This window comes from Lactuca virosa, chromosome 1 (genome assembly GCF_052849685.1).
Source record: "Lactuca virosa cultivar CGN04683 chromosome 1, Lactuca_virosa_CGN04683_v6, whole genome shotgun sequence".
In the NCBI taxonomy this organism is placed as follows: Eukaryota; Viridiplantae; Streptophyta; class Magnoliopsida; order Asterales; family Asteraceae; genus Lactuca; species Lactuca virosa.
The window spans coordinates 264247290-264265037 of NC_136426.1; the positions used below are offsets into that span (position 1 = coordinate 264247290).

General features: G+C 47.0%; 51 non-coding genes across 51 annotated transcripts; all 51 read left to right on the forward strand.

Moving 5' to 3' along the window:
* The first annotated feature begins 66 nt into the window (after positions 1 to 66).
* LOC145152307 (5S ribosomal RNA) lies at positions 67 to 185 on the forward strand. The gene has a single exon (XR_013732831.1). It is a non-coding gene; the product is annotated as a 5S ribosomal RNA (ribosomal RNA).
* Positions 186 to 415: 230 nt separating this feature from the next.
* LOC145148079 (5S ribosomal RNA) lies at positions 416 to 533 on the forward strand. Its single transcript, XR_013728979.1, has one exon. It is a non-coding gene; the product is annotated as a 5S ribosomal RNA (ribosomal RNA).
* Positions 534 to 762: 229 nt separating this feature from the next.
* LOC145148450 (5S ribosomal RNA) lies at positions 763 to 881 on the forward strand. Its single transcript, XR_013729334.1, has one exon. It is a non-coding gene; the product is annotated as a 5S ribosomal RNA (ribosomal RNA).
* A 229-nt stretch (positions 882 to 1110) lies between these two features.
* Positions 1111 to 1229, forward strand: LOC145147000 (5S ribosomal RNA). The gene has a single exon (XR_013727918.1). It is a non-coding gene; the product is annotated as a 5S ribosomal RNA (ribosomal RNA).
* A 231-nt stretch (positions 1230 to 1460) lies between these two features.
* LOC145152308 (5S ribosomal RNA) lies at positions 1461 to 1579 on the forward strand. Its single transcript, XR_013732832.1, has one exon. It is a non-coding gene; the product is annotated as a 5S ribosomal RNA (ribosomal RNA).
* A 230-nt stretch (positions 1580 to 1809) lies between these two features.
* On the forward strand, positions 1810 to 1928 carry LOC145144355 (5S ribosomal RNA). Its single transcript, XR_013725365.1, has one exon. It is a non-coding gene; the product is annotated as a 5S ribosomal RNA (ribosomal RNA).
* Positions 1929 to 2158: 230 nt separating this feature from the next.
* Positions 2159 to 2277, forward strand: LOC145142969 (5S ribosomal RNA). Its single transcript, XR_013724031.1, has one exon. It is a non-coding gene; the product is annotated as a 5S ribosomal RNA (ribosomal RNA).
* Positions 2278 to 2507: 230 nt separating this feature from the next.
* Positions 2508 to 2626, forward strand: LOC145144314 (5S ribosomal RNA). The gene has a single exon (XR_013725327.1). It is a non-coding gene; the product is annotated as a 5S ribosomal RNA (ribosomal RNA).
* Positions 2627 to 2858: 232 nt separating this feature from the next.
* On the forward strand, positions 2859 to 2977 carry LOC145143689 (5S ribosomal RNA). The gene has a single exon (XR_013724720.1). It is a non-coding gene; the product is annotated as a 5S ribosomal RNA (ribosomal RNA).
* Positions 2978 to 3208: 231 nt separating this feature from the next.
* LOC145135782 (5S ribosomal RNA) lies at positions 3209 to 3327 on the forward strand. Its single transcript, XR_013720040.1, has one exon. It is a non-coding gene; the product is annotated as a 5S ribosomal RNA (ribosomal RNA).
* A 230-nt stretch (positions 3328 to 3557) lies between these two features.
* On the forward strand, positions 3558 to 3676 carry LOC145144928 (5S ribosomal RNA). Its single transcript, XR_013725928.1, has one exon. It is a non-coding gene; the product is annotated as a 5S ribosomal RNA (ribosomal RNA).
* Positions 3677 to 3906: 230 nt separating this feature from the next.
* LOC145150029 (5S ribosomal RNA) lies at positions 3907 to 4024 on the forward strand. Its single transcript, XR_013730860.1, has one exon. It is a non-coding gene; the product is annotated as a 5S ribosomal RNA (ribosomal RNA).
* Positions 4025 to 4253: 229 nt separating this feature from the next.
* Positions 4254 to 4372, forward strand: LOC145152309 (5S ribosomal RNA). The gene has a single exon (XR_013732833.1). It is a non-coding gene; the product is annotated as a 5S ribosomal RNA (ribosomal RNA).
* A 230-nt stretch (positions 4373 to 4602) lies between these two features.
* On the forward strand, positions 4603 to 4720 carry LOC145148080 (5S ribosomal RNA). Its single transcript, XR_013728980.1, has one exon. It is a non-coding gene; the product is annotated as a 5S ribosomal RNA (ribosomal RNA).
* Positions 4721 to 4949: 229 nt separating this feature from the next.
* On the forward strand, positions 4950 to 5068 carry LOC145148453 (5S ribosomal RNA). Its single transcript, XR_013729336.1, has one exon. It is a non-coding gene; the product is annotated as a 5S ribosomal RNA (ribosomal RNA).
* A 229-nt stretch (positions 5069 to 5297) lies between these two features.
* LOC145147001 (5S ribosomal RNA) lies at positions 5298 to 5416 on the forward strand. The gene has a single exon (XR_013727919.1). It is a non-coding gene; the product is annotated as a 5S ribosomal RNA (ribosomal RNA).
* A 232-nt stretch (positions 5417 to 5648) lies between these two features.
* Positions 5649 to 5767, forward strand: LOC145152310 (5S ribosomal RNA). The gene has a single exon (XR_013732834.1). It is a non-coding gene; the product is annotated as a 5S ribosomal RNA (ribosomal RNA).
* A 230-nt stretch (positions 5768 to 5997) lies between these two features.
* Positions 5998 to 6116, forward strand: LOC145144357 (5S ribosomal RNA). Its single transcript, XR_013725367.1, has one exon. It is a non-coding gene; the product is annotated as a 5S ribosomal RNA (ribosomal RNA).
* Positions 6117 to 6346: 230 nt separating this feature from the next.
* LOC145142980 (5S ribosomal RNA) lies at positions 6347 to 6465 on the forward strand. Its single transcript, XR_013724042.1, has one exon. It is a non-coding gene; the product is annotated as a 5S ribosomal RNA (ribosomal RNA).
* A 229-nt stretch (positions 6466 to 6694) lies between these two features.
* LOC145144315 (5S ribosomal RNA) lies at positions 6695 to 6813 on the forward strand. The gene has a single exon (XR_013725328.1). It is a non-coding gene; the product is annotated as a 5S ribosomal RNA (ribosomal RNA).
* A 232-nt stretch (positions 6814 to 7045) lies between these two features.
* On the forward strand, positions 7046 to 7164 carry LOC145143690 (5S ribosomal RNA). The gene has a single exon (XR_013724721.1). It is a non-coding gene; the product is annotated as a 5S ribosomal RNA (ribosomal RNA).
* Positions 7165 to 7397: 233 nt separating this feature from the next.
* LOC145136209 (5S ribosomal RNA) lies at positions 7398 to 7516 on the forward strand. The gene has a single exon (XR_013720305.1). It is a non-coding gene; the product is annotated as a 5S ribosomal RNA (ribosomal RNA).
* Positions 7517 to 7745: 229 nt separating this feature from the next.
* LOC145155185 (5S ribosomal RNA) lies at positions 7746 to 7864 on the forward strand. The gene has a single exon (XR_013735639.1). It is a non-coding gene; the product is annotated as a 5S ribosomal RNA (ribosomal RNA).
* Positions 7865 to 8094: 230 nt separating this feature from the next.
* On the forward strand, positions 8095 to 8213 carry LOC145152312 (5S ribosomal RNA). Its single transcript, XR_013732835.1, has one exon. It is a non-coding gene; the product is annotated as a 5S ribosomal RNA (ribosomal RNA).
* A 230-nt stretch (positions 8214 to 8443) lies between these two features.
* On the forward strand, positions 8444 to 8562 carry LOC145144358 (5S ribosomal RNA). Its single transcript, XR_013725368.1, has one exon. It is a non-coding gene; the product is annotated as a 5S ribosomal RNA (ribosomal RNA).
* Positions 8563 to 8792: 230 nt separating this feature from the next.
* Positions 8793 to 8911, forward strand: LOC145145424 (5S ribosomal RNA). Its single transcript, XR_013726397.1, has one exon. It is a non-coding gene; the product is annotated as a 5S ribosomal RNA (ribosomal RNA).
* A 230-nt stretch (positions 8912 to 9141) lies between these two features.
* Positions 9142 to 9260, forward strand: LOC145144930 (5S ribosomal RNA). Its single transcript, XR_013725929.1, has one exon. It is a non-coding gene; the product is annotated as a 5S ribosomal RNA (ribosomal RNA).
* A 230-nt stretch (positions 9261 to 9490) lies between these two features.
* LOC145150030 (5S ribosomal RNA) lies at positions 9491 to 9608 on the forward strand. Its single transcript, XR_013730861.1, has one exon. It is a non-coding gene; the product is annotated as a 5S ribosomal RNA (ribosomal RNA).
* Positions 9609 to 9837: 229 nt separating this feature from the next.
* LOC145152313 (5S ribosomal RNA) lies at positions 9838 to 9956 on the forward strand. The gene has a single exon (XR_013732836.1). It is a non-coding gene; the product is annotated as a 5S ribosomal RNA (ribosomal RNA).
* A 230-nt stretch (positions 9957 to 10186) lies between these two features.
* Positions 10187 to 10304, forward strand: LOC145148081 (5S ribosomal RNA). The gene has a single exon (XR_013728981.1). It is a non-coding gene; the product is annotated as a 5S ribosomal RNA (ribosomal RNA).
* Positions 10305 to 10533: 229 nt separating this feature from the next.
* Positions 10534 to 10652, forward strand: LOC145150628 (5S ribosomal RNA). The gene has a single exon (XR_013731439.1). It is a non-coding gene; the product is annotated as a 5S ribosomal RNA (ribosomal RNA).
* Positions 10653 to 10881: 229 nt separating this feature from the next.
* On the forward strand, positions 10882 to 11000 carry LOC145152314 (5S ribosomal RNA). The gene has a single exon (XR_013732837.1). It is a non-coding gene; the product is annotated as a 5S ribosomal RNA (ribosomal RNA).
* A 231-nt stretch (positions 11001 to 11231) lies between these two features.
* LOC145142991 (5S ribosomal RNA) lies at positions 11232 to 11350 on the forward strand. Its single transcript, XR_013724052.1, has one exon. It is a non-coding gene; the product is annotated as a 5S ribosomal RNA (ribosomal RNA).
* Positions 11351 to 11579: 229 nt separating this feature from the next.
* LOC145144316 (5S ribosomal RNA) lies at positions 11580 to 11698 on the forward strand. Its single transcript, XR_013725329.1, has one exon. It is a non-coding gene; the product is annotated as a 5S ribosomal RNA (ribosomal RNA).
* A 232-nt stretch (positions 11699 to 11930) lies between these two features.
* Positions 11931 to 12049, forward strand: LOC145143692 (5S ribosomal RNA). Its single transcript, XR_013724723.1, has one exon. It is a non-coding gene; the product is annotated as a 5S ribosomal RNA (ribosomal RNA).
* Positions 12050 to 12282: 233 nt separating this feature from the next.
* On the forward strand, positions 12283 to 12401 carry LOC145136215 (5S ribosomal RNA). The gene has a single exon (XR_013720313.1). It is a non-coding gene; the product is annotated as a 5S ribosomal RNA (ribosomal RNA).
* Positions 12402 to 12630: 229 nt separating this feature from the next.
* Positions 12631 to 12749, forward strand: LOC145155186 (5S ribosomal RNA). Its single transcript, XR_013735640.1, has one exon. It is a non-coding gene; the product is annotated as a 5S ribosomal RNA (ribosomal RNA).
* A 230-nt stretch (positions 12750 to 12979) lies between these two features.
* On the forward strand, positions 12980 to 13098 carry LOC145152315 (5S ribosomal RNA). The gene has a single exon (XR_013732838.1). It is a non-coding gene; the product is annotated as a 5S ribosomal RNA (ribosomal RNA).
* Positions 13099 to 13328: 230 nt separating this feature from the next.
* Positions 13329 to 13447, forward strand: LOC145144359 (5S ribosomal RNA). The gene has a single exon (XR_013725369.1). It is a non-coding gene; the product is annotated as a 5S ribosomal RNA (ribosomal RNA).
* A 230-nt stretch (positions 13448 to 13677) lies between these two features.
* LOC145145425 (5S ribosomal RNA) lies at positions 13678 to 13796 on the forward strand. Its single transcript, XR_013726398.1, has one exon. It is a non-coding gene; the product is annotated as a 5S ribosomal RNA (ribosomal RNA).
* Positions 13797 to 14026: 230 nt separating this feature from the next.
* Positions 14027 to 14145, forward strand: LOC145144931 (5S ribosomal RNA). Its single transcript, XR_013725930.1, has one exon. It is a non-coding gene; the product is annotated as a 5S ribosomal RNA (ribosomal RNA).
* Positions 14146 to 14375: 230 nt separating this feature from the next.
* On the forward strand, positions 14376 to 14493 carry LOC145150031 (5S ribosomal RNA). The gene has a single exon (XR_013730862.1). It is a non-coding gene; the product is annotated as a 5S ribosomal RNA (ribosomal RNA).
* A 229-nt stretch (positions 14494 to 14722) lies between these two features.
* Positions 14723 to 14841, forward strand: LOC145152317 (5S ribosomal RNA). Its single transcript, XR_013732840.1, has one exon. It is a non-coding gene; the product is annotated as a 5S ribosomal RNA (ribosomal RNA).
* Positions 14842 to 15071: 230 nt separating this feature from the next.
* Positions 15072 to 15189, forward strand: LOC145148082 (5S ribosomal RNA). The gene has a single exon (XR_013728982.1). It is a non-coding gene; the product is annotated as a 5S ribosomal RNA (ribosomal RNA).
* A 229-nt stretch (positions 15190 to 15418) lies between these two features.
* On the forward strand, positions 15419 to 15537 carry LOC145150629 (5S ribosomal RNA). Its single transcript, XR_013731440.1, has one exon. It is a non-coding gene; the product is annotated as a 5S ribosomal RNA (ribosomal RNA).
* A 229-nt stretch (positions 15538 to 15766) lies between these two features.
* LOC145152318 (5S ribosomal RNA) lies at positions 15767 to 15885 on the forward strand. The gene has a single exon (XR_013732841.1). It is a non-coding gene; the product is annotated as a 5S ribosomal RNA (ribosomal RNA).
* A 231-nt stretch (positions 15886 to 16116) lies between these two features.
* On the forward strand, positions 16117 to 16235 carry LOC145152319 (5S ribosomal RNA). The gene has a single exon (XR_013732842.1). It is a non-coding gene; the product is annotated as a 5S ribosomal RNA (ribosomal RNA).
* Positions 16236 to 16465: 230 nt separating this feature from the next.
* On the forward strand, positions 16466 to 16584 carry LOC145144360 (5S ribosomal RNA). Its single transcript, XR_013725370.1, has one exon. It is a non-coding gene; the product is annotated as a 5S ribosomal RNA (ribosomal RNA).
* A 230-nt stretch (positions 16585 to 16814) lies between these two features.
* LOC145155188 (5S ribosomal RNA) lies at positions 16815 to 16933 on the forward strand. The gene has a single exon (XR_013735641.1). It is a non-coding gene; the product is annotated as a 5S ribosomal RNA (ribosomal RNA).
* A 229-nt stretch (positions 16934 to 17162) lies between these two features.
* LOC145149977 (5S ribosomal RNA) lies at positions 17163 to 17280 on the forward strand. Its single transcript, XR_013730811.1, has one exon. It is a non-coding gene; the product is annotated as a 5S ribosomal RNA (ribosomal RNA).
* A 229-nt stretch (positions 17281 to 17509) lies between these two features.
* On the forward strand, positions 17510 to 17628 carry LOC145152320 (5S ribosomal RNA). The gene has a single exon (XR_013732843.1). It is a non-coding gene; the product is annotated as a 5S ribosomal RNA (ribosomal RNA).
* Positions 17629 to 17748: the final 120 nt, after the last annotated feature.

A 17748-nucleotide genomic window follows, 5' to 3' on the forward strand; every position in this document is an offset into this window, starting at 1 on the left:
CGTACGAAAACAAAGGAGGTTCTGCGTCTTTTAAGACATAAAAGCAATAAGCGTGGATAGTATTTCGGGTGCGATCATACCAGCACTAATGCACCGGATCCCATCAGAACTCCGCAGTTAAGCGTGCTTGGGCGAGAGTAGTACTAGGATGGGTGACCCCCTGGGAAGTCCTCGTGTTGCACCCCCCTTTTTCGTTTGCCCGTTTGCGTTTTTTTAGATTTTACGTGCGGTTTTTTTTTTGTTTTTTTTCTTTCTTGCTGTTTGTATGCTCGGGTGGCCTCCGCTTCATGGTTCATGGTTTTCGTATTTTTGGAACGGAGCCGATCGGTCACGTGGGTCCCACGCCTCGCGTACGAAAACAAAGGAGGTTCTGCGTGTTTTAAGACATAAAAGCAATAAGCATGGATAGTATTTCGGGTGCGATCATACCAGCACTAATGCACCGGATCCCATCAGAACTCCTTAGTTAAGCGTGCTTGGGCGAGAGTAGTACTAGGATGGGTGACCCCTGGGAAGTCCTCGTGTTGCACCCCCCTTTTTCGTTGCCCGTTTGCGTTTTTTTAGATTTTACGTGCGGTTTTTTTTTGTTTTTTTTTCTTTTTTGCTATTTCTATGCTCGGGTGGCCTCCGCTTCATGGTTCATGGTTTTCGTATTTTTGGAACGGAGCCGATCGGTCACGTGGGTCCCACGCCTCGCGTACGAAAACAAAGGAGGTTCTGCGTCTTTTAAGACATAAAAGCAATAAGCATGGATAATATTTCGGGTGCGATCATACCAGCACTAATGCACCGGATCCCATCAGAACTCCGCAGTTAAGCGTGCTTGGGCGAGAGTAGTACTAGGATGGGTGACCCCCTGGGAAGTCGTCGTGTTCCACCCCCCTTTTTCGTTGCCCGTTTGCGTTTTTTTTAGATTTTACGTGCTGTTTTTTTTGTTTTTTTTTCTTTCTTGCTATTTCTATGCTCGGATGGCCTCCGCTTCATGGTTCATGGTTTTCGTATTTTTGGAACGGAGCCGATCGGTCACGTGGGTCCCACGCCTCGCGTACGAAAACAAACGAGGTTCTGCGTCTTTTAAGACATAAAAGCAATAAGCATGGATAGTATTTCGGGTGCGATCATACCAGCACTAATGCACCGGATCCCATCAGAACTCCGCAGTTAAGCGTGCTTGGGAGAGAGTAGTACTAGGATGGGTGACCCCCTGCGAAGTCCTCGTGTTGCACCCCCCTTTTTCGTTGCCCGTTTGCGTTTTTTTAGATTTTACGTGCGGTTTTTTTTTTGTTTTTTTTTTCTTTCTTGCTGTTTCTATGCTCGGGTGGCATCCGTTTCATGATTGATGGTTTTCGTATTTTTGCAACGGAGCCGATCGGTCACGTGGGTCCCACGCCTCGCGTACGAAAACAAAGGAGGTTCTGCGTCTTTTATGACATAAAAGCAATAATCATGAATAGTATTTCGGGTGCGATCATACCAGCACTAATGCACCGGATCCCATCAGAACTCCGCAGTTAAGCGTGCTTGGGCGAGAGTAGTACTAGGATGGGTGACCCCCTGGGAAGTCCTCGTGTTGCACCCCCCTTTTTCGTTGCCCGTTTGCGTTTTTTTTAGATTTTACGTGCTGTTTTTTTTTGTTTTTTTTTCTTTCTTGCTATTTCTATGCTCGGGTGGCCTCCGCTTCATGGTTCATGGTTTTCGTATTTTTGGAACGGAGCCGATCGGTCGCGTGGGTCCCACGCCTCGCGTACGAAAACAAAGGAGGTTCTGCGTCTTTTAAGACATAAAAGCAATAAGCATGGATAGTATTTCGGGTGCGATCATACCAGCACTAATGCACCGGATCCCATCAGAACTCCGCAGTTAAGCGTGCTTGGGCGAGAGTAGTACTAGGATGGGTGACCCCCTGCGAAGTCCTCGTGTTGTACCCCCCTTTTTCGTTGCCCGTTTGCGTTTTTTTAGATTTTACGTGCGGTTTTTTTTTTGTTTTTTTTTCTTTCTTGCTGTTTCTATGCTCGGGTGGCATCCGTTTCATGATTGATGGTTTTCGTATTTTTGCAACGGAGCCGATCGGTCACGTGGGTCCCACGCCTCGCGTACGAAAACAAAGGAGGTTCTGCGTATTTTAAGACATAAAAGCAATAAGCATGGATAGTATTTCAGGTGCGATCATACCAGCACTAATGCACTGGATCCCATCAGAACTCCGCAGTTAAGCGTGCTTGGGCGAGAGTAGTACTAGGATGGGTGACCCCCTGGGAAGTCCTCGTGTTGCACCCCCCTTTTTCGTTTGCCCGTTTGCGTTTTTTTAGATTTTACGTGCGGTTTTTTTTTGTTTTTTTTTCTTTCTTGCTGTTTCTATGCTCGGGTGGCATCCGTTTCATTGTTGATGGTTTTCGTATTTTTGGAACGGAGCCGATCGGTCACGTGGGTCCCACGCCTCGCGTACGAAAACAAAGGAGGTTCTGCGTCTTTTAAGACATAAAAGCAATAAACATGGATAGTATTTCGGGTGCGATCATACCAGCACTAATGCACCGGATCCCATCAGAACTCCTTAGTTAAGCGTGCTTGGGCGAGAGTAGTACTAGGATGGGTGACCCCCTGGGAAGTCCTCGTGTTGCACCCTCCTTTTTCGTTTGCCCGTTTGCGTTTTTTTAGATTTTACGTGCGGTTTTTTTTTTGTTTTTTTTTTCTTTCTTGCTATTTCTATGCTCGGGTGGCCTCCGTTTCATTGTTGATGGTTTTCGTATTTTTGGAACGGCGCCGATCGGTCACGTGGGTCCCACGCCTCGCGTACGAAAACAAAGGAGGTTCTGCGTCTTTTAAGACATAAAAGGAATAAGCATGGATAGTATTTCGGGTGCGATCATACGAGCACTAATGCACCGGATCCCATCAGAACTCCGCAGTTAAGCGTGCTTGGGCGAGAGTAGTACTAGGATGGGTGACCCCCTGGGAAGTCCTCGTGTTGCACCCCCCTTTTTCGTTTGCCCGTTTGCGTTTTTTTAGATTTTACGTGCGGTTTTTTTTTTGTTTTTTTTTCTTTCTTGCTGTTTCTATGCTCGGGTGGCATCCGTTTCATGATTGATGGTTTTCGTATTTTTGCAACGGAGCCGATCGGTCACGTGGGTCCCACGCCTCGCGTACGAAAACAAAGGAGGTTCTGCGTATTTTAAGACATAAAAGCAATAAGCATGGATAGTATTTCGGGTGCGATCATACCAGCACTAATGCACCGGATCCCATCAGAACTCCGCAGTTAAGCGCGCTTGGGCGAGAGTAGTACTAGGATGGGTGACCCCCTGGGAAGTCCTCGTGTTGCACCCCCCTTTTTCGTTGCCCGTTTGCGTTTTTTTAGATTTTACGTGCGGTTTTTTTTTGTTTTTTTTTTCTTTCTTGCTGTTTCTATGCTCGGGTGGCATCCGTTTCATGGTTGATGGTTTTCGTATTTTTGGAACGGAGCCGATCGGTCACGTGGGTCCCACGCCTCGCGTACGAAAACAAAGGAGGTTCTGCGTCTTTTAAGACATAAAAGCAATAAACATGGATAGTATTTCGGGTGCGATCATACCAGCACTAATGCACCGGATCCCATTAGAACTCCTTAGTTAAGCGTGCTTGGGCGAGAGTAGTACTAGGATGGGTGACCCCCTGGGAAGTCCTCGTGTTGCACCCCCCCTTTTTCGTTGCCCGTTTGCGTTTTTTTAGATTTTACGTGCGGTTTTTTTTTGTTTTTTTTTCTTTTTCGCTATTTCTATGCTCGGGTGGCCTCCGCTTCATGGTTCATGGTTTTCGTATTTTTGGAACGGAGCCGATCGGTCACGTGGGTTCCACGCCTCGCGTACGAAAACAAAGGAGGTTCTGCGTCTTTTAAGACATAAAAGCAATAAGCATGGATAGTATTTCGGGTGCGATCATACCAGCACTAATGCACCAGATCCCATCATAACTCCGCAGTTAAGCGTGCTTGGGCGAGAGTAGTACTAGGATGGGTGACCCCTGGGAAGTCCTCGTGTTGCACCCCCCTTTTTCGTTGCCTGTTTGCGTTTTTTTAGATTTTACGTGCGTTTTTTTTTTGTTTTTTTTTCTTTCTTGCTATTTCTATGCTCGGGTGGCATCCGTTTCATGGTTCATGGTTTTCGTATTTTTGGAACGGAGACGATCGGTCACGTGGGTCCCACGCCTCGCGTACGAAAACAAAGGAGGTTCTGCGTCTTTTAAGACATAAAAGCAATAAGCGTGGATAGTATTTCGGGTGCGATCATACCAGCACTAATGCACCGGATCCCATCAGAACTCCGCAGTTAAGCGTGCTTGGGCGAGAGTAGTACTAGGATGGGTGACCCCCTGGGAAGTCCTCGTGTTGCACCCCCCTTTTTCGTTTGCCCGTTTGCGTTTTTTTAGATTTTACGTGCGGTTTTTTTTTTGTTTTTTTTCTTTCTTGCTGTTTGTATGCTCGGGTGGCCTCCGCTTCATGGTTCATGGTTTTCGTATTTTTGGAACGGAGCCGATCGGTCACGTGGGTCCCACGCCTCGCGTACGAAAACAAAGGAGGTTCTGCGTGTTTTAAGACATAAAAGCAATAAGCATGGATAGTATTTCGGGTGCGATCATACCAGCACTAATGCACCGGATCCCATCAGAACTCCTTAGTTAAGCGTGCTTGGGCGAGAGTAGTACTAGGATGGGTGACCCCTGGGAAGTCCTCGTGTTGCACCCCCCTTTTTCGTTGCCCGTTTGCGTTTTTTTAGATTTTACGTGCGGTTTTTTTTTGTTTTTTTTTCTTTTTTGCTATTTCTATGCTCGGGTGGCCTCCGCTTCATGGTTCATGGTTTTCGTATTTTTGGAACGGAGCCGATCGGTCACGTGGGTCCCACGCCTCGCGTACGAAAACAAAGGAGGTTCTGCGTCTTTTAAGACATAAAAGCAATAAGCATGGATAATATTTCGGGTGCGATCATACCAGCACTAATGCACCGGATCCCATCAGAACTCCGCAGTTAAGCGTGCTTGGGCGAGAGTAGTACTAGGATGGGTGACCCCCTGGGAAGTCGTCGTGTTCCACCCCCCTTTTTCGTTGCCCGTTTGCGTTTTTTTTAGATTTTACGTGCTGTTTTTTTTGTTTTTTTTTCTTTCTTGCTATTTCTATGCTCGGATGGCCTCCGCTTCATGGTTCATGGTTTTCGTATTTTTGGAACGGAGCCGATCGGTCACGTGGGTCCCACGCCTCGCGTACGAAAACAAACGAGGTTCTGCGTCTTTTAAGACATAAAAGCAATAAGCATGGATAGTATTTCGGGTGCGATCATACCAGCACTAATGCACCGGATCCCATCAGAACTCCGCAGTTAAGCGTGCTTGGGAGAGAGTAGTACTAGGATGGGTGACCCCCTGCGAAGTCCTCGTGTTGCACCCCCCTTTTTCGTTGCCCGTTTGCGTTTTTTTAGATTTTACGTGCGGTTTTTTTTTTGTTTTTTTTTTTCTTTCTTGCTGTTTCTATGCTCGGGTGGCATCCGTTTCATGATTGATGGTTTTCGTATTTTTGCAACGGAGCCGATCGGTCACGTGGGTCCCACGCCTCGCGTACGAAAACAAAGGAGGTTCTGCGTCTTTTATGACATAAAAGCAATAATCATGAATAGTATTTCGGGTGCGATCATACCAGCACTAATGCACCGGATCCCATCAGAACTCCGCAGTTAAGCGTGCTTGGGCGAGAGTAGTACTAGGATGGGTGACCCCCTGGGAAGTCCTCGTGTTGCACCCCCCTTTTTCGTTGCCCGTTTGCGTTTTTTTTAGATTTTACGTGCTGTTTTTTTTTGTTTTTTTTTCTTTCTTGCTATTTCTATGCTCGGGTGGCCTCCGCTTCATGGTTCATGGTTTTCGTATTTTTGGAACGGAGCCGATCGGTCGCGTGGGTCCCACGCCTCGCGTACGAAAACAAAGGAGGTTCTGCGTCTTTTAAGACATAAAAGCAATAAGCATGGATAGTATTTCGGGTGCGATCATACCAGCACTAATGCACCGGATCCCATCAGAACTCCGCAGTTAAGCGTGCTTGGGCGAGAGTAGTACTAGGATGGGTGACCCCCTGCGAAGTCCTCGTGTTGTACCCCCCTTTTTCGTTGCCCGTTTGCGTTTTTTTAGATTTTACGTGCGGTTTTTTTTTTGTTTTTTTTTCTTTCTTGCTGTTTCTATGCTCGGGTGGCATCCGTTTCATGATTGATGGTTTTCGTATTTTTGCAACGGAGCCGATCGGTCACGTGGGTCCCACGCCTCGCGTACGAAAACAAAGGAGGTTCTGCGTATTTTAAGACATAAAAGCAATAAGCATGGATAGTATTTCAGGTGCGATCATACCAGCACTAATGCACTGGATCCCATCAGAACTCCGCAGTTAAGCGTGCTTGGGCGAGAGTAGTACTAGGATGGGTGACCCCCTGGGAAGTCCTCGTGTTGCACCCCCATTTTTCGTTGCCCGTTTGCGTTTTTTTAGATTTTACGTGCGGTTTTTTTTTGTTTTTTTTTCTTTCTTGCTGTTTCTATGCTCGGGTGGCATCCGTTTCATTGTTGATGGTTTTCGTATTTTTGGAACGGAGCCGATCGGTCACGTGGGTCCCACGCCTCGCGTACGAAAACAAAGGAGGTTCTGCGTCTTTTAAGACATAAAAGCAATAAACATGGATAGTATTTCGGGTGCGATCATACCAGCACTAATGCACCGGATCCCATCAGAACTCCTTAGTTAAGCGTGCTTGGGCGAGAGTAGTACTAGGATGGGTGACCCCCTGGGAAGTCCTCGTGTTGCACCCTCCTTTTTCGTTTGCCCGTTTGCGTTTTTTTAGATTTTACGTGCGGTTTTTTTTTTGTTTTTTTTTTCTTTCTTGCTATTTCTATGCTCGGGTGGCCTCCGTTTCATTGTTGATGGTTTTCGTATTTTTGGAACGGCGCCGATCGGTCACGTGGGTCCCACGCCTCGCGTACGAAAACAAAGGAGGTTCTGCGTCTTTTAAGACATAAAAGGAATAAGCATGGATAGTATTTCGGGTGCGATCATACGAGCACTAATGCACCGGATCCCATCAGAACTCCGCAGTTAAGCGTGCTTGGGCGAGAGTAGTACTAGGATGGGTGACCCCCTGGGAAGTCCTCGTGTTGCACCCCCCTTTTTCGTTTGCCCGTTTGCGTTTTTTTAGATTTTACGTGCGGTTTTTTTTTTGTTTTTTTTTTTCTTTCTTGCTATTTCTATGCTCGGGTGGCATCCGTTTCATGGTTCATGGTTTTCGTATTTTTGGAACGGAGACGATCGGTCACGTGGGTCCCACGCCTCGCGTACGAAAACAAAGGAGGTTCTGCGTCTTTTAAGACATAAAAGCAATAAGCATGGATAGTATTTCGGGTGCGATCATACCAGCACTAATGCACCGGATCCCATTAGAACTCCGCAGTTAAGCGTGCTTGGGCGAGAGTAGTACTACGATGGGTGACCCCCTGGGAAGTACTCGTGTTGCACCCCCCTTTTTCGTTGCCCGTTTGCGTTTTTTTAGATTTTACGTGCGGTTTTTTTTTGTTTTTTTTTCTTTCTTGCTATTTCTATGCTCGGGTGGCCTCCGCTTCATGGTTCATGGTTTTCGTATTTTTGCAACGGAGCCGATCGGTCACGTGGGTCCCACGCCTCGCGTACGAAAACAAAGGAGGTTCTGCGTCTTTTAAGACATAAAAGCAATAAGCATGGGTAGTATTTCAGGTGCGATCATACCAGCACTAATGCACCGGATCCCATCAGAACTCCGCAGTTAAGCGTGCTTGGGCGAGAGTAGTACTAGGATGGGTGACCCCCTGGGAAGTCCTCGTGTTGCACCCCCCTTTTTCGTTGCCCGTTTGCGTTTTTTTAGATTTTACGTGCGGTTTTTTTTTGTTTTTTTTTTCTTTCTTGCTGTTTCTATGCTCGGGTGGCATCCGTTTCATGATTGATGGTTTTCGTATTTTTGCAACGGAGCCGATCGGTCACGTGGGTCCCACGCCTCGCGTACGAAAACAAAGGAGGTTCTGCGTCTTTTATGACATAAAAGCAATAATCATGAATAGTATTTCGGGTGCGATCATACCAGCACTAATGCACCGGATCCCATCAGAACTCCGCAGTTAAGCGTGCTTGGGCGAGAGTAGTACTAGGATGGGTGACCCCCTGGGAAGTCCTCGTGTTGCACCCCCCTTTTTCGTTGCCCGTTTGCGTTTTTTTTAGATTTTACGTGCTGTTTTTTTTTGTTTTTTTTTCTTTCTTGCTATTTCTATGCTCGGGTGGCCTCCGCTTCATGGTTCATGGTTTTCGTATTTTTGGAACGGAGCCGATCGGTCGCGTGGGTCCCACGCCTCGCGTACGAAATCAAAGGAGGTTCTGCGTCTTTTAAGACATAAAAGCAATAAGCATGGATAGTATTTCGGGTGCGATCATACCAGCACTAATGCACCGGATCCCATCAGAACTCCGCAGTTAAGCGTGCTTGGGCGAGAGTAGTACTAGGATGGGTGACCCCCTGCGAAGTCCTCGTGTTGTACCCCCCTTTTTCGTTGCCCGTTTGCGTTTTTTTAGATTTTACGTGCGGTTTTTTTTTTGTTTTTTTTTCTTTCTTGCTGTTTCTATGCTCGGGTGGCATCCGTTTCATGATTGATGGTTTTCGTATTTTTGCAACGGATCCGATCGGTCACGTGGGTCCCACGCCTCGCGTACGAAAACAAAGGAGGTTCTGCGTATTTTAAGACATAAAAGCAATAAGCATGGATAGTATTTCAGGTGCGATCATACCAGCACTAATGCACCGGATCCCATCAGAACTCCGCAGTTAAGCGCGCTTGGGCGAGAGTAGTACTAGGATGGGTGACCCCCTGGGAAGTCCTCGTGTTGCACCCCCCTTTTTCGTTGCCCGTTTGCGTTTTTTTAGATTTTACGTGCGGTTTTTTTTTGTTTTTTTTTTCTTTCTTGCTGTTTCTATGCTCGGGTGGCATCCGTTTCATGGTTGATGGTTTTCGTATTTTTGGAACGGAGCCGATCGGTCACGTGGGTCCCACGCCTCGCGTACGAAAACAAAGGAGGTTCTGCGTCTTTTAAGACATAAAAGCAATAAACATGGATAGTATTTCGGGTGCGATCATACCAGCACTAATGCACCGGATCCCATTAGAACTCCTTAGTTAAGCGTGCTTGGGCGAGAGTAGTACTAGGATGGGTGACCCCCTGGGAAGTCCTCGTGTTGCACCCCCCCTTTTTCGTTGCCCGTTTGCGTTTTTTTAGATTTTACGTGCGGTTTTTTTTTGTTTTTTTTTCTTTTTCGCTATTTCTATGCTCGGGTGGCCTCCGCTTCATGGTTCATGGTTTTCGTATTTTTGGAACGGAGCCGATCGGTCACGTGGGTTCCACGCCTCGCGTACGAAAACAAAGGAGGTTCTGCGTCTTTTAAGACATAAAAGCAATAAGCATGGATAGTATTTCGGGTGCGATCATACCAGCACTAATGCACCAGATCCCATCATAACTCCGCAGTTAAGCGTGCTTGGGCGAGAGTAGTACTAGGATGGGTGACCCCTGGGAAGTCCTCGTGTTGCACCCCCCTTTTTCGTTGCCTGTTTGCGTTTTTTTAGATTTTACGTGCGTTTTTTTTTTGTTTTTTTTTCTTTCTTGCTATTTCTATGCTCGGGTGGCATCCGTTTCATGGTTCATGGTTTTCGTATTTTTGGAACGGAGACGATCGGTCACGTGGGTCCCACGCCTCGCGTACGAAAACAAAGGAGGTTCTGCGTCTTTTAAGACATAAAAGCAATAAGCGTGGATAGTATTGCGGGTGCGATCATACCAGCACTAATGCACCGGATCCCATCAGAACTCCGCAGTTAAGCGTGCTTGGGCGAGAGTAGTACTAGGATGGGTGACCCCCTGGGAAGTCCTCGTGTTGCACCCCCCTTTTTCGTTTGCCCGTTTGCGTTTTTTTAGATTTTACGTGCGGTTTTTTTTTTGTTTTTTTTCTTTCTTGCTGTTTGTATGCTCGGGTGGCCTCCGCTTCATTGTTCATGGTTTTCGTATTTTTGGAACGGAGCCGATCGGTCACGTGGGTCCCACGCCTCGCGTACGAAAACAAAGGAGGTTCTGCGTGTTTTAAGACATAAAAGCAATAAGCATGGATAGTATTTCGGGTGCGATCATACCAGCACTAATGCACCGGATCCCATCAGAACTCCTTAGTTAAGCGTGCTTGGGCGAGAGTAGTACTAGGATGGGTGACCCCTGGGAAGTCCTCGTGTTGCACCCCCCTTTTTCGTTGCCCGTTTGCGTTTTTTTAGATTTTACGTGCGGTTTTTTTTTGTTTTTTTTTCTTTTTTGCTATTTCTATGCTCGGGTGGCCTCCGCTTCATGGTTCATGGTTTTCGTATTTTTGGAACGGAGCCGATCGGTCACGTGGGTCCCACGCCTCGCGTACGAAAACAAAGGAGGTTCTGCGTCTTTTAAGACATAAAAGGAATAAGCATGGATAATATTTCTGGTGCGATCATACCAGCACTAATGCACCGGATCCCATCAAAACTCCGCAGTTAAGCGTGCTTGGGCGAGAGTAGTACTAGGATGGGTGACCCCCTGGGAAGTCGTCGTGTTCCACCCCCCTTTTTCGTTGCCCGTTTGCGTTTTTTTTAGATTTTACGTGCTGTTTTTTTTGTTTTTTTTTCTTTCTTGCTATTTCTATGCTCGGGTGGCCTCCGCTTCATGGTTCATGGTTTTCGTATTTTTGGAACGGAGCCGATCGGTCACGTGGGTCCCACGCCTCGCGTACGAAAACAAACGAGGTTCTGCGTCTTTTAAGACATAAAAGCAATAAGCATGGATAGTATTTCGGGTGCGATCATACCAGCACTAATGCACCGGATCCCATCAGAACTCCGCAGTTAAGCGTGCTTGGGCGAGAGTAGTACTAGGATGGGTGACCCCCTGGGAAGTCCTCGTGTTGCACCCCCGTTTTTCGTTGCCCGTTTGCGTTTTTTTAGATTTTACGTGCGGTTTTTTTTTTGTTTTTTTTTTCTTTCTTGCTGTTTCTATGCTCGGGTGGCATCCGTTTCATGATTGATGGTTTTCGTATTTTTGCAACGGAGCCGATCGGTCACGTGGGTCCCACGCCTCGCGTACGAAAACAAAGGAGGTTCTGCGTATTTTAAGACATAAAAGCAATAAGCATGGATAGTATTTCAGGTGCGATCATACCAGCACTAATGCACTGGATCCCATCAGAACTCCGCAGTTAAGCGTGCTTGGGCGAGAGTAGTACTAGGATGGGTGACCCCCTGGGAAGTCCTCGTGTTGCACCCCCATTTTTCGTTGCCCGTTTGCGTTTTTTTAGATTTTACGTGCGGTTTTTTTTTGTTTTTTTTTCTTTCTTGCTGTTTCTATGCTCGGGTGGCATCCGTTTCATTGTTGATGGTTTTCGTATTTTTGGAACGGAGCCGATCGGTCACGTGGGTCCCACGCCTCGCGTACGAAAACAAAGGAGGTTCTGCGTCTTTTAAGACATAAAAGCAATAAACATGGATAGTATTTCGGGTGCGATCATACCAGCACTAATGCACCGGATCCCATCAGAACTCCTTAGTTAAGCGTGCTTGGGCGAGAGTAGTACTAGGATGGGTGACCCCCTGGGAAGTCCTCGTGTTGCACCCTCCTTTTTCGTTTGCCCGTTTGCGTTTTTTTAGATTTTACGTGCGGTTTTTTTTTTGTTTTTTTTTTCTTTCTTGCTATTTCTATGCTCGGGTGGCCTCCGTTTCATTGTTGATGGTTTTCGTATTTTTGGAACGGCGCCGATCGGTCACGTGGGTCCCACGCCTCGCGTACGAAAACAAAGGAGGTTCTGCGTCTTTTAAGACATAAAAGGAATAAGCATGGATAGTATTTCGGGTGCGATCATACGAGCACTAATGCACCGGATCCCATCAGAACTCCGCAGTTAAGCGTGCTTGGGCGAGAGTAGTACTAGGATGGGTGACCCCCTGGGAAGTCCTCGTGTTGCACCCCCCTTTTTCGTTTGCCCGTTTGCGTTTTTTTAGATTTTACGTGCGGTTTTTTTTTTGTTTTTTTTTTTCTTTCTTGCTATTTCTATGCTCGGGTGGCATCCGTTTCATGGTTCATGGTTTTCGTATTTTTGGAACGGAGACGATCGGTCACGTGGGTCCCACGCCTCGCGTACGAAAACAAAGGAGGTTCTGCGTCTTTTAAGACATAAAAGCAATAAGCATGGATAGTATTTCGGGTGCGATCATACCAGCACTAATGCACCGGATCCCATTAGAACTCCGCAGTTAAGCGTGCTTGGGCGAGAGTAGTACTACGATGGGTGACCCCCTGGGAAGTACTCGTGTTGCACCCCCCTTTTTCGTTGCCCGTTTGCGTTTTTTTAGATTTTACGTGCGGTTTTTTTTTGTTTTTTTTTCTTTCTTGCTATTTCTATGCTCGGGTGGCCTCCGCTTCATGGTTCATGGTTTTCGTATTTTTGCAACGGAGCCGATCGGTCACGTGGGTCCCACGCCTCGCGTACGAAAACAAAGGAGGTTCTGCGTCTTTTAAGACATAAAAGCAATAAGCATGGGTAGTATTTCAGGTGCGATCATACCAGCACTAATGCACCGGATCCCATCAGAACTCCGCAGTTAAGCGTGCTTGGGCGAGAGTAGTACTAGGATGGGTGACCCCCTGGGAAGTCCTCGTGTTGCACCCCCCTTTTTCGTTGCCCGTTTGCGTTTTTTTAGATTTTACGTGCGGTTTTTTTTTGTTTTTTTTTTCTTTCTTGCTGTTTCTATGCTCGGGTGGCATCCGTTTCATGATTGATGGTTTTCGTATTTTTGCAACGGAGCCGATCGGTCACGTGGGTCCCACGCCTCGCGTACGAAAACAAAGGAGGTTCTGCGTCTTTTATGACATAAAAGCAATAATCATGAATAGTATTTCGGGTGCGATCATACCAGCACTAATGCACCGGATCCCATCAGAACTCCGCAGTTAAGCGTGCTTGGGCGAGAGTAGTACTAGGATGGGTGACCCCCTGGGAAGTCCTCGTGTTGCACCCCCCTTTTTCGTTGCCCGTTTGCGTTTTTTTTAGATTTTACGTGCTGTTTTTTTTTGTTTTTTTTTCTTTCTTGCTATTTCTATGCTCGGGTGGCCTCCGCTTCATGGTTCATGGTTTTCGTATTTTTGGAACGGAGCCGATCGGTCGCGTGGGTCCCACGCCTCGCGTACGAAATCAAAGGAGGTTCTGCGTCTTTTAAGACATAAAAGCAATAAGCATGGATAGTATTTCGGGTGCGATCATACCAGCACTAATGCACCGGATCCCATCAGAACTCCGCAGTTAAGCGTGCTTGGGCGAGAGTAGTACTAGGATGGGTGACCCCCTGCGAAGTCCTCGTGTTGTACCCCCCTTTTTCGTTGCCCGTTTGCGTTTTTTTAGATTTTACGTGCGGTTTTTTTTTTGTTTTTTTTTCTTTCTTGCTGTTTCTATGCTCGGGTGGCATCCGTTTCATGATTGATGGTTTTCGTATTTTTGCAACGGATCCGATCGGTCACGTGGGTCCCACGCCTCGCGTACGAAAACAAAGGAGGTTCTGCGTATTTTAAGACATAAAAGCAATAAGCATGGATAGTATTTCAGGTGCGATCATACCAGCACTAATGCACCGGATCCCATCAGAACTCCGCAGTTAAGCGCGCTTGGGCGAGAGTAGTACTAGGATGGGTGACCCCCTGGGAAGTCCTCGTGTTGCACCCCCCTTTTTCGTTGCCCGTTTGCGTTTTTTTAGATTTTACGTGCGGTTTTTTTTTGTTTTTTTTTTCTTTCTTGCTGTTTCTATGCTCGGGTGGCATCCGTTTCATGGTTGATGGTTTTCGTATTTTTGGAACGGAGCCGATCGGTCACGTGGGTCCCACGCCTCGCGTACGAAAACAAAGGAGGTTCTGCGTCTTTTAAGACATAAAAGCAATAAACATGGATAGTATTTCGGGTGCGATCATACCAGCACTAATGCACCGGATCCCATTAGAACTCCTTAGTTAAGCGTGCTTGGGCGAGAGTAGTACTAGGATGGGTGACCCCCTGGGAAGTCCTCGTGTTGCACCCCCCCTTTTTCGTTGCCCGTTTGCGTTTTTTTAGATTTTACGTGCGGTTTTTTTTTGTTTTTTTTTCTTTTTCGCTATTTCTATGCTCGGGTGGCCTCCGCTTCATGGTTCATGGTTTTCGTATTTTTGGAACGGAGCCGATCGGTCACGTGGGTTCCACGCCTCGCGTACGAAAACAAAGGAGGTTCTGCGTCTTTTAAGACATAAAAGCAATAAGCATGGATAGTATTTCGGGTGCGATCATACCAGCACTAATGCACCAGATCCCATCATAACTCCGCAGTTAAGCGTGCTTGGGCGAGAGTAGTACTAGGATGGGTGACCCCTGGGAAGTCCTCGTGTTGCACCCCCCTTTTTCGTTGCCTGTTTGCGTTTTTTTAGATTTTACGTGCGTTTTTTTTTTGTTTTTTTTTCTTTCTTGCTATTTCTATGCTCGGGTGGCATCCGTTTCATGGTTCATGGTTTTCGTATTTTTGGAACGGAGACGATCGGTCACGTGGGTCCCACGCCTCGCGTACGAAAACAAAGGAGGTTCTGCGTCTTTTAAGACATAAAAGCAATAAGCGTGGATAGTATTGCGGGTGCGATCATACCAGCACTAATGCACCGGATCCCATCAGAACTCCGCAGTTAAGCGTGCTTGGGCGAGAGTAGTACTAGGATGGGTGACCCCCTGGGAAGTCCTCGTGTTGCACCCCCCTTTTTCGTTTGCCCGTTTGCGTTTTTTTAGATTTTACGTGCGGTTTTTTTTTTGTTTTTTTTCTTTCTTGCTGTTTGTATGCTCGGGTGGCCTCCGCTTCATTGTTCATGGTTTTCGTATTTTTGGAACGGAGCCGATCGGTCACGTGGGTCCCACGCCTCGCGTACGAAAACAAAGGAGGTTCTGCGTGTTTTAAGACATAAAAGCAATAAGCATGGATAGTATTTCGGGTGCGATCATACCAGCACTAATGCACCGGATCCCATCAGAACTCCTTAGTTAAGCGTGCTTGGGCGAGAGTAGTACTAGGATGGGTGACCCCTGGGAAGTCCTCGTGTTGCACCCCCCTTTTTCGTTGCCCGTTTGCGTTTTTTTAGATTTTACGTGCGGTTTTTTTTTGTTTTTTTTTCTTTTTTGCTATTTCTATGCTCGGGTGGCCTCCGCTTCATGGTTCATGGTTTTCGTATTTTTGGAACGGAGCCGATCGGTCACGTGGGTCCCACGCCTCGCGTACGAAAACAAAGGAGGTTCTGCGTCTTTTAAGACATAAAAGGAATAAGCATGGATAATATTTCTGGTGCGATCATACCAGCACTAATGCACCGGATCCCATCAAAACTCCGCAGTTAAGCGTGCTTGGGCGAGAGTAGTACTAGGATGGGTGACCCCCTGGGAAGTCGTCGTGTTCCACCCCCCTTTTTCGTTGCCCGTTTGCGTTTTTTTTAGATTTTACGTGCTGTTTTTTTTGTTTTTTTTTCTTTCTTGCTATTTCTATGCTCGGGTGGCCTCCGCTTCATGGTTCATGGTTTTCGTATTTTTGGAACGGAGCCGATCGGTCACGTGGGTCCCACGCCTCGCGTACGAAAACAAACGAGGTTCTGCGTCTTTTAAGACATAAAAGCAATAAGCATGGATAGTATTTCGGGTGCGATCATACCAGCACTAATGCACCGGATCCCATCAGAACTCCGCAGTTAAGCGTGCTTGGGCGAGAGTAGTACTAGGATGGGTGACCCCCTGGGAAGTCCTCGTGTTGCACCCCCGTTTTTCGTTGCCCGTTTGCGTTTTTTTAGATTTTACGTGCGGTTTTTTTTTTGTTTTTTTTTTCTTTCTTGCTGTTTCTATGCTCGGGTGGCATCCGTTTCATGATTGATGGTTTTCGTATTTTTGCAACGGAGCCGATCGGTCACGTGGGTCCCACGCCTCGCGTACGAAAACAAAGGAGGTTCTGCGTCTTTTATGACATAAAAGCAATAATCATGAATAGTATTTCGGGTGCGATCATACCAGCACTAATGCACCGGATCCCATCAGAACTCCGCAGTTAAGCGTGCTTGGGCGAGAGTAGTACTAGGATGGGTGACCCCCTGGGAAGTCCTCGTGTTGCACCCCCCTTTTTCGTTGCCCGTTTGCGTTTTTTTTAGATTTTACGTGCTGTTTTTTTTTGTTTTTTTTTCTTTCTTGCTATTTCTATGCTCGGGTGGCCTCCGCTTCATGGTTCATGGTTTTCGTATTTTTGGAACGGAGCCGATCGGTCGCGTGGGTCCCACGCCTCGCGTACGAAAACAAAGGAGGTTCTGCGTCTTTTAAGACATAAAAGCAATAAGCATGGATAGTATTTCGGGTGCGATCATACCAGCACTAATGCACCGGATCCCATCAGAACTCCGCAGTTAAGCGTGCTTGGGCGAGAGTAGTACTAGGATGGGTGACCCCCTGCGAAGTCCTCGTGTTGTACCCCCCTTTTTCGTTGCCCGTTTGCGTTTTTTTAGATTTTACGTGCGGTTTTTTTTTTGTTTTTTTTTCTTTCTTGCTGTTTCTATGCTCGGGTGGCATCCGTTTCATGATTGATGGTTTTCGTATTTTTGCAACGGAGCCGATCGGTCACGTGGGTCCCACGCCTCGCGTACGAAAACAAAGGAGGTTCTGCGTATTTTAAGACATAAAAGCAATAAGCATGGATAGTATTTCAGGTGCGATCATACCAGCACTAATGCACCGGATCCCATCAGAACTCCGCAGTTAAGCGTGCTTGGGCGAGAGTAGTACTAGGATGGGTGACCCCCTGGGAAGTCCTCGTGTTGCACCCCCCTTTTTCGTTTGCCCGTTTGCGTTTTTTTAGATTTTACGTGCGTTTTTTTTTTGTTTTTTTTCTTTCTTGCTGTTTGTATGCTCGGGTGGCCTCCGCTTCATGGTTCATGGTTTTCGTATTTTTGGAACGGAGCCGATCGGTCACGTGGGTCCCACGCCTCGCGTACGAAAACAAAGGAGGTTCTGCGTCTTATAAGACATAAAAGCAATAAGCATGGATAGTATTTCGGGTGCGATCATACCAGCACTAATGCACCGGATCCCATCAGAACTCCTTAGTTAAGCGTGCTTGGGCGAGAGTAGTACTAGGATGGGTCACCCCTCGGAAGTCCTCGTGTTGCACCCCCCTTTTTCGTTGCCTGTTTGCGTTTTTTTAGATTTTACGTGCGGTTTTATTTTGTTTTTTTTTCTTTTTTGCTATTTCTATGCTCGGGTGGCCTCCGCTTCATGGTTCATGGTTTTCGTATTTTTGGAACGGAGCCGATCGGTCACGTGGGTCCCACGCCTCGCGTACGAAAACAAAGGAGGTTCTGCGTCTTTTAAGACATAAAAGCAATAAGCATGGATAATATTTCGGGTGCGATCATACCAGCACTAATGCACCGGATCCCATCAGAACTCCGCAGTTAAGCGTGCTTGGGCGAGAGTAGTACTAGGATGGGTGACCCCCTGGGAAGTCCTCGTGTTGCACCCCCCTTTTTCGTTTGCCCGTTTGCGTTTTTTTAGATTTTACGTGCGTTTTTTTTTTTGTTTTTTTTCTTTCTTGCTGTTTGTATGCTCGGGTGGCCTCCGCTTCATGGTTCATGGTTTTCGT